The sequence below is a fragment of the Silene latifolia genome, chromosome 3, assembly GCF_048544455.1.
Source record: "Silene latifolia isolate original U9 population chromosome 3, ASM4854445v1, whole genome shotgun sequence".
Taxonomy (NCBI): domain Eukaryota; kingdom Viridiplantae; phylum Streptophyta; class Magnoliopsida; order Caryophyllales; family Caryophyllaceae; genus Silene; species Silene latifolia.
In genome coordinates this window covers 126,072,582-126,083,106 of record NC_133528.1, presented here as the reverse complement: position 1 = coordinate 126,083,106, position 10,525 = coordinate 126,072,582, and positions in this window count along the sequence as shown.

Genomic DNA, 10,525 nt, shown 5'->3' with positions numbered 1-10,525 from the left:
CTTTTTAATTATTTGTTCTTTTGATCTAGTGCACGCATAACAAAATAAAAAATTTATAAGAAAAACAATGTTCCTTACATTGTTGGTTGGTTCGAAATATAGGGCACAAGTAAGGTCACCTTCCTTCACTTGTTCTTGAGCTTAATATGATGGATGATCCTCCTAATACTCCAAGTATAGAAATCCTCCTTAGATTGCACCCAAGACTTACCCTTAAACTAGTATACAAATTAACTAGATTATTATACTAGTACCCTTAAAATGATTCTAATATTATTACTATTACTATACTAGTAATCTTTATTTGATATTAGAATGGATGAACAAATGCTTGTGAATCTAAAAACCTTGTTTTAGAGAGATGGAGAGAAAATGTGAAGGTTTTCATGTGTGAGATGTGAATGAATGAGTGTATTGTAAAATGAGAACAAAAGGTCTCATAAAAGGGGGGGTGAGGCCGGGTAGGGTATGTCCAAAAGGGCATCTTACTTTCCTCTTTTTGTCTTCACAAGAATTGGATGTGTAAGATGTGTAAAAATAGATCTAAGGCTAGTTGTAGGTAGGCATCATCATACCATTTTATCAAATAAAATAAAAACAACCAAAACCCACTAACACACCCTCCATTTCGGTCCAACCTCAATAAATGGACTACCATTTTATTTTGTCAATTTGTCATTTGTCACACAATATGTCACATGTAGTATGTTACATGTTATTAATTAATTTAATGCATATTTATTACATAAATATCATTTTATAAATTAATTAAATTACATACAACAAATTGACTAGTGATACTTGATCTCATAAATAAAATGGGTCATATAATTATAAGTCACAACATCTTGTAATTATAATTAATCATTCATTCTTATCTCAATTATTTCTCAAACAATAAACAATTTTAGTAATAAAGCATTTTTATTACTAAAATAAATCTTATTTAATCCCATTACAATAAGATATCAATATTCTCTCTCACAAATGAATTGTTCAATTTTAAGGAATTGATCACCTTGTATCGTCATACAATTAATCAATTTATCTATTAAGGGAATTGTCCTTTAGGTGTGACCTTAAGGGATCAACTGACCACCACCGTCATACGACAGTAATGTCAAACTCTAGTCAGCCAGTCATTACCGATTAATGACGATCAGTTGATTATATAATAAATCATCCCTCACGTATTCTTAATATGAGATTTAATTATGATATTAAATCATGTGATCGCACTATTGTTGAGGACACATTTTCCAACAATCTCCCACTTGTCTGAGACAAGTGTGCGTCACCAATTCTCTTATCCTATTACAATCTCCCACTCAATGCAAGGTGTCTTGCAGGTCGTACTTACACTTGATCATATCTTGAGTGGTTTCCTCGATCTGGAGAGTAACTGTCTGACCGGAATTATCTACCATAGATACCTTCCGAGCGTGGCCACGCATTTCCAGTTAACTACTCCTCGAGTGCCTTGAGATTTCAAACAACCCTGACAAGGGGTGGACAATTCCTATCGCACTATTCCTTTCGTCTAGCCACAGTTCATCATAATCCAAAATATGCCCAGTTTGACTTCATTTACGACAGCTGTAGAGTATAAATCAAAGCTAATCAGAATTTTGTGCCAACATGGGCGAATAGTCTCTAGTCAAAAGAATTGACTCACAAGAATACTATAGTAGCTCTTGCCACGACCAGGCTTTATGAATTACCAGAACTCTATAAGCGGTCACTGCCCGACAGAGTGTCCCATACAGTCTGTCTATGTGATCGACTAGTCATCCCATATGACTCTATGGCACTTGAACTTGCCATCAATCGCATCACACTCTAGTCATTTCGAGACTTCACCTCATATAAGTAACTAGGGGTGAATACCATGTCAGTCCAGTTTACTTTAATGGAGTTCAATTTGTCTCTACAACCCATTTGGATATAATAAGGTAACGGGTGAGTTTAATAAAACTCAAACGATAAATGCGATTATCACATATGAATAGTCAATACACTATTACTACTTCATATCCTATAATCTTTAGTGTACCTTTTACACCAGTCGAAATGCAATAAAAGCTTTGTAAGTGGATATACCCTATATCCATGTATTCCAACTTTGTCAATTACTATTTCCTTCTATTCAATGTTATTTCTAATAACTTGAATTTATCTCTAAGTATTTGTCTAGTCTTCTTACTAGACTTGGGCTCTTTAACTTGAAAGATGCTCCCACTATTATCTCATAACTTGTGATAAAGTCATTTGTGGAGGGATTCACCATTAATCCCTTCGTTGACCATTTTATCACAATTTACTTAGATTCCTTTTGTAGAATTTGCAATGCGCGAAACTAAAACATTTTTCTAGTCTCTTACTCCTAAGTCAATAAGACATCCTAGGATTTCAACAAATCCTTTTAAGTTTGGAAACTAGAGTTTGTGCAACCCTTACACACCTAACTTAGTTTATCATCAAACACATGAACAAGTCTTCAATTATTCTTTAAGGCTTTCACAAGCCATATCATGGGAATTATCTTGTTATTGACTCATCATCCCCTAGGCATATTTCACATCATGGCATGTGCGTCTGTTGGCATACATGATCATTCTAATGGCGGAAACATTAGCAAACGATTTCATGTAATCAACAACTTAATAGGTTCAGTGAATGACTATGACTCCATCATAGTAATTCCACTTCCATCAACATGAACAACCTATTCAACCTTGTTGATGTTAAACAGATACGAAAAATCTTATTCTCATAAGACTCTCAACTCTATGACAATATTCTCTCACATAGATTTCAAAAATCTATAATACTTTTCACCCTTTTCCAAGTCTCTAATCACTCTTTCACAGAAGAGAGCATTGATACATTATTCTCAATAAGTAATATATTATGAACATATAAGACATAGAGAAACAATTCCAGCTCCCACTTAACTTCATGTATAATCATGATTCTTTAATCATGTGAATGAAATCATTCACTATTATCACATGAAAAGTATAATCTTTTAATGCTAGGATTCTTAGATATTTATCTAAGGTTTTGTGTTCCAAACACATCCTTCTCTGAATTCCCATTTTAGGAAAGCGAATTATCATTTGCCATTCTTCATTAAAATGAAATGCGGCAATTCCTAACATAAGTTATCTTGATCAACATCTTTATGTCAATCTTATGCATTTGAGTACTCTAAAGCTCTATTTACCTATAAAGAGACCCTCGCTTTAAACTAAATCTTCTCTTGAGTAACAATTTTTGGATTGTTATGTTACGGCTCATATGTAACAAGGTCATGATACTATTGCTTTCACAAAGCAATATTTTAACCAATAAGACATGTGCGATAAACTCCCACTGAACTATGCTCCCACTCTATAGTTTCATTACTTTCACAAAGTAACACTATAAGGCATGTTTGTTACGATCTAATCTACTCCCACTCTATCTCTCAGAAATACATCTATCTTCTTGAGAGATAGCTTTGTGAGTTACAAACATATATTTGGTGGAATATTAGGAGTTTATTTAGACTATGTATTAGCTTTCAAAAGGCCATCCCTAACATGGCAGTTTGATTTATGTAATATACGAGTTTATCCATGTCATTTGTTTAATAGACTCTCTATTCTAGGTATCTCATGGTTGACCATCCATTTAGAATTATGTATCCGTATGGTATCGTAAATCCCTACTTTATGAGTTCAATAGCTCATCACAACTTTATAATTGATCTTACATAAGTAAGTTGTTACTTTTAGTAACAATGACATAAGAAGAATCAAATTCATAGCTTATGGACATATAATGATCCAATCATCATAATCGTCTATTTGATCAATTTGAGTTGTTAATCTAATGTTTCACTATGCAAGTAGTGCATGAAGATAAATTTTAGAACAAACGATACAATAAAGCAAGTGACTTGGGTTGCAAACCAAGTCACCAATATCCAAAATACAACCCGTGTTTAAAGGATACAAACAAATTTCTAAGTCACACAGAGAAATCAAAATAGTTCTAAAATTTCAAAGTTCAACGTGAAAATAAAGACAAAGAAACATAAAGCCAAGCTTCCATTGATCCATCACCACGGTCGGCTACTCTAGCTTCCCACATGATCCTCTAAGCTTGCTTTTCCTTGCCTTTGTCCTTGCTAGGAGGCCCTATTTATAATAAAAAGGGTAATCATCACAACTTGTATCAACATACCAAAGTTGAGATCGAAACATAAAAGATAGGGATAGTCATATACCTACTGGAATAACCTTTCCAGCTTTGATATCGCCAAGATATTTTGAACAGTTTCTCTTCCAATGCCCACCTCCACAAAAATAGTGGCACTTGTCCCCGGAGGAGGCACTGTACTTGGGCTTGGAGGAACTAGCTTCACAAGCTTTATCTTTCTTCCTGTTGGGAGTTCGCTTCTTTCCCTTGTTCCCACTTTTCTTGAAAGTTCCCTTGCTCTTATGATTGACATTGAGCACTTCTTTGGTGGAGCTAACACTTAGTCCCATATCCCTTTTGGCTTGCACAAGCATTTTGTGCAACTCATCAAGAGAAACTTTCTTGTTTTGCATATTAAAATTCACCCTGAATTGAACATATGCCTTAACTTTGTTTAGGGAATGAAGAATCCGATCAATCACGAGTTCATTGGGAATTTCCACCTTATGCATTTTCAAGGCCTCAACATGCTCCATCAACTTGAGCACATGAGGGCTAACTTTTTGGCCCTCCTTAATATTGAGATCAAAGAATGCGGACGCCGCCTCATATTGAATGATCCTTGGAGCTCGTGAAAACATGGTCACAAGTTTCGTATAGATCTCATGAGCGGTGCTAATCTTTATAGCACTTCTTTGGAGTTCGGCCTCCATTGCAAAGATCAACACATTTTTGATCGCGGCCGACTCCTTTTGGTAAACCTCATAGGCTTGCCTAGCGGCAGCGGTGGACCTAGCATTAGGTTCGGTGGGAGATGCCTCGGTAAGGTAACGAAGCTTGTTGTCACACTCCGCGGCCAAGCGAAGTTGCGCGTCCCAATTGGCGAAATTGGACCCATTCTTTTCTAACTTACATCGATCCATGAAGGATCGGAGCTATGACACATTGGTGAGCGTGTTGGAACTAGTGGTTGCGGACGTGATTGGAGTTGCCATTGCAATTGAGAAAACGATTTTGACTACAAAATAAGAAGTGAAGGAATTATGAACATCTATTGTTTTAATAATACTCGTAAACAAGTATTGCATTTATATAGTGACCTCTACCCAACTATCATAAATGATTCCGAGATCCAAATTCATATTAATACGGGTACGGTGAGCCGAGTCATCCCATATTAAAATAACTCGGTGGATTAACCTCTTAATCGATTCTACTTCTAGAACTCTCGGTCGATAAAATTACTCTAATATTTATCTTTAGCCCGGAACACATGCGACTACGGTCACGAATACTTCCGTTGAGCTCAATCCAAATTTCGATGTAATAACATTTTATTACCCACTTACCCAACGTAACAAGGTTTGTATTACGGTGAAGCCGGATTAACTCCCTTATGAAATTGGGTATCGTGGTTTCTACTATTTGGTAAGGTTAATTCTCAATTATTAAAAGTGAGAGGTCATGTCAATTTATTATCTATCACGTTTTAAGTGAACTAAAGCGGTGAACTACGATAATTTAAATTGACACGGTCGATGACTCGACATGATATGCATGTGTTGTTATGGCGATTTGGCAATGCATGTAACATATTAAAAGAAATGCAAAGCAATAATTAAATTCCTAGCATGGCCTTCCTAAAAATAGAAAATCAAATAATCTATTACATATTCGGAAACCAATTCCTTTGGTCCCTTGAATCTTCAAGTGGCACGTCTCCCAAGAACACCGACTTTGTCGGAATGCCTTTCCAAATGGCACCGTCTTGAAGAAGCTCCATAATTACAAATAATAATAAAAATACAAAGCTATTCCTATTATACATTTGTAAAATGGAAAAACTAATAAAAATAAAAGTGATACGAGATCACATTAAATTACAACGGAATCAATATTCCCTTTCATTACGGGTAAATATCGATTAAAACTAAGGCAATACTAAGATAAAATTACATAATTCAAAATTATATAAATAAAAGACATTCAACAATTGAAATATTCAGCATTATAACATGTACCTATCATGGCAAATTATGTGGCAAATCGCCCTATTTAACTTATATCTTTTATATAATCCGGTTTTATGGAAATGCGTGATCGTAACTTCTTAAAATCACAAATTAACACTTAAATCACATATAAGCTCAAGTTAATTATCCTAATACTCTTAGGACTCAAAAATTAGTCATCACTCAATTTTTGACAATAATTCAACTTTATTTAATTTTTATGCTCATATTTGACCTTAAAATCATAATATTTATGAAATAAATCCAAATTAAATTACAATAATTTCAAAATTTGAATTTTAAATTTTTGAACATTCTGGAATATTTCTATGACACTTATAATGTCAAAAATCATGGTTAAAATTTTTGAATTAATTTTGATAAAATATAGTTGCATTTTATCGGCTTTATCTCATAAAACATCTAAAGTATCCAAAATTAATCCAATAAATTTTACAACCTTATATATTATTAGTGGGATATTTATGTAACCTAAAATAATTTTCTCATGTCATGCAATTCGTTTTAGCAATTTATGCTAAAATAGTCACTATTTATGCCATTTTTACACTAAAATTCATAAATCATGCTAAATAAGATCATTTAATCTAGAAATTTACATACACTCTGTAAATTATGCATGTGACAACATATTAAAGTTTTATGGCCCAATTCAAAATTTAACTATTTTTAACCATTTTACCTCTTTTAATCCATTTTTATCTCATAAAAATCATAAATCATAGAATATTAATCCAATTAATACGAGATTGTACACACAATTTGTAAAATATGCATGTGAGGTCATATGAAATTTTCAAGGTCAGAGAGTAAGTGTAACCATTTTCAGTCATTTTAACCTCCATTTATGCCATTTTTACACTAAAAATTCATAAATCATGAAATATTAATCACATTAATATGATATTTTACATGCAATACATAAAATATTCATGTGAGGTCATACTAAAATACCACAGCCAGTAGTGAAGGTTAACTTATTTTCATGAATAAAACTTCATTTTAATCATAAAAATGTAATAAAATTACTAAAAATCATTATAATAAGCTATAAATTTCCATAAATCATAAAAATGACCTAAAAATATTTTAGGACCAGAATATATAACATGCAAAAAGTTTCGTGGCTTTATCTTCATAAAACTCAAATTTTTTAGTTTTATATGTTAACATTTTAACTCGGAAAAACAATAACCGATTATGCATGCAACATCCTTATGCTCTGATACCACTTGTTAAGTTTATATACCTATTATTAGACTCTTATAATAGTGAGCTAATTAACTTTTTAATTATTTATTCTTTAGATCTAGTGCACACTACTACAGATACAGGCTATAACAACGGTTAAAAACCGTTGTTATTTAAAAAAGCGGATGTTGTTAAAGCGTCCGTTGTAAAAGGTTTTAACAACGGTTGGTTTTCTTAAGGAACCCGTTGTTAAAACTATTAACAACGGTTTTAAGTATAAAAACCCGTTGTGGAAAGTGTGACTCAATTTTGAGGGGAAAGTTATAACAACGGTTGTAATATACAAAACCGTTATAACTAAAGACAACGGTTTTTTAATAAATAACCGTTGTTGTTTGTGCTTAAAAAAAAAAATATTACTAGATTCATGCATAATTACGGCCCGTTATAATTCCGATACATGCATTATTACTGCCATCACTGTGCATATGAACGGACAATATGGAATGAGAAGGGTTAGTAATAAGATTTGAAGCAACATTGAGAGATATGATGATGATTATGGCACAACTTCCTAACATATATATATTATTTTTTTTTTATGAAAGGTAAGTAATATATATCAAAAAGTAGTCAACCATACATGAGATAATTGGGCCATCATCTTTGACAGCCCAATTCGACCCAACAGAAAACAAATAGCCTTATGGGATTTTATCCCATACTACCACAAACAAAATCAGACAACCAAACCAACAAATCCCTAATTCATCGACATCAACCCCAGATGCAGGAACCCTAAAAAAGGGATCTTCATCTTCATCCTATACCCTACCGAGCTTAGATCTCCATAAAATGTTGCACAAAGTTTCTATCTTTCTCTCGGATGGAGGTTGTAACCATGGCCGCAACCCGTTTCTTCAGTTCCTCAAGTAATTGGTGAGCTACCTTCCTGGGATGAATGAGGGTAAGATCAATCCTACTTTGATTCCTCTGTCTCCACAAGTGGTAGATGCACGCGTTGATGGTGGCATCAATGATCCCTTTCTCAATCTTCGAGCCCTGACTCCTCGTCCTCCAGGTAAGTAAGTCGTGGTGGGGCAAAGAGACACCTATCCTGTTTCCAACACAATTGACGACTTTCTGGCTATACTGGCACTGAAAGAACAGATGATCGATGGTTTCGATACTGTTCTTGCATAGGCAGCAGGTATCCTTTTCACTAATCTCTAGTCTGTATAATTAACATATATATATTAATTAAAAAATAACTCAACCCACACATTGCTTAGTATAAATACATGCATTATCTCAACTAACATTTCCATTATCTCAATATATACATCTCCAAACCCTAACTGCTAAAACAAACTCCAAATAAATCAACCCTACTTAATCTTTCAAAACAAACTCCAAACTCCAACAAAATGAATGATATCATCCTTAAGACTCTTACTATGATCGAGAACAACAACAGTTTCATCTGCCGGTTGCTCCACATTGAGGAAAGTTTCAGGAGCTACCTTGCGGATGCTCGATCCATTCTGAAGGACGCCAAAGAAGATGGCTTGACGGAGCAGCAGCAGTTGCAGCTATATGACGATATAGCAACTGCTGAACGGAACCTCCAAATAGCCAAGGAGGAGAGGACGGATATCATAGAGGAGAATAAGACCCTCTATGAAAATATAAGAATTGTATTTTATTAATGTAATTTTTTTTTTAATTTATGTATTTATTATATATATATATATATATATATATATATATATATATATATATATATATATATATATATATATATATATAATTATGTTTATTATGCATTCTTCTCTATCATCTTGCTTCATCTTTGTTTTAGTTTATTTAATTTGTTTTACTAGCTAATTAAGCGAATAATACTTAAAGAAATAACATAATGGTCGATAAAAACTAACACATACACATGCAAATGAAATAATTAGAAAAAGAAAATAATGACGATGAAAGACGATGAAACCAACAAAGGATTTGGCGAGATTTACCTGATAATTAGACGATGAAATCAACAGTGACGGCGAGAAGATAAAGAGACGATGAGAAAGAGAGAAAGAGACGATGAGAAAGAGAGAAAGAGACGATGAGAAAGTGTGTTTTGTGTTTTTGTTTTTGTTTGTCTGCTGGGTTTGTGTTTGTGTATTAAGGTTTGTGTTTTGTGGCTGTAGCAGACTTGTGTTTGTGTGGTTTATAGTATGGAAGGTATTGACAACGGTTACTAAACAACAACCGTTGTCAAATAAGTTTTAACAACGGGTGTAAAACAACAACCGTTGTCAAATAATTTTTAACAACGGGTGTAAAACAACAACCGTTGTCAAATAAGTTTTAACAACGGGTGTAAAACAACAACCGTTGTGATTACTTTTCACTAACTTTGCGTCAATTTTGCGCCATATTATTAACAACGGTTGTGCATGTGTAACCCGTTGTTAAAACTTATAACAACGGTTTTTATAACCATACCCATTGTAATTCATTTTAGTAAAATTTGCGCCATACATTCTACAACGTCTTTTGTGATTTTCGTGAATAATCGTTGTTGAAGGGGCGTTGTAGTTGCCTGGATTTGTAGTAGTGACATGCATAACAAAATAAAAGATTTATAAGAAAAACAATGTTCCTTACATTGTTGGTTGGCTCGAAATATAGGGCACAAGTAAGGTCACCTTCCTTCACTTGTTCTTGAGCTTAATATGATGGATGATCCTCCTAAGACTTCAAGTATAGAAATCCTCCTTAGATTGCACCCAAGACTTACCCTTAAACTAGTATACTAATTAACTAGATTATTATACTAGTACCCTTAAAATGATTCTAATATTAGTACTAATACTACACTAGTAATCTTTATTAGATATTATAATGGATGAACAAATGCTTGTGAGTCTCAAAACCTTGATTTAGAGAGATGGAGAGAAAATGTGAAGGTTTGCATGTGTGAGATGTGAATGAATGAGTGTATTGTAAAATGAGAACAAAAGTTCTCATAAAAGGGGAGGTGAAGCCGGGTAGGGTATGTCCAAAAGGGCATCTTACTTTCCTCTTTTTGTCTTCACAAGAATTGGAGATGTAAGATG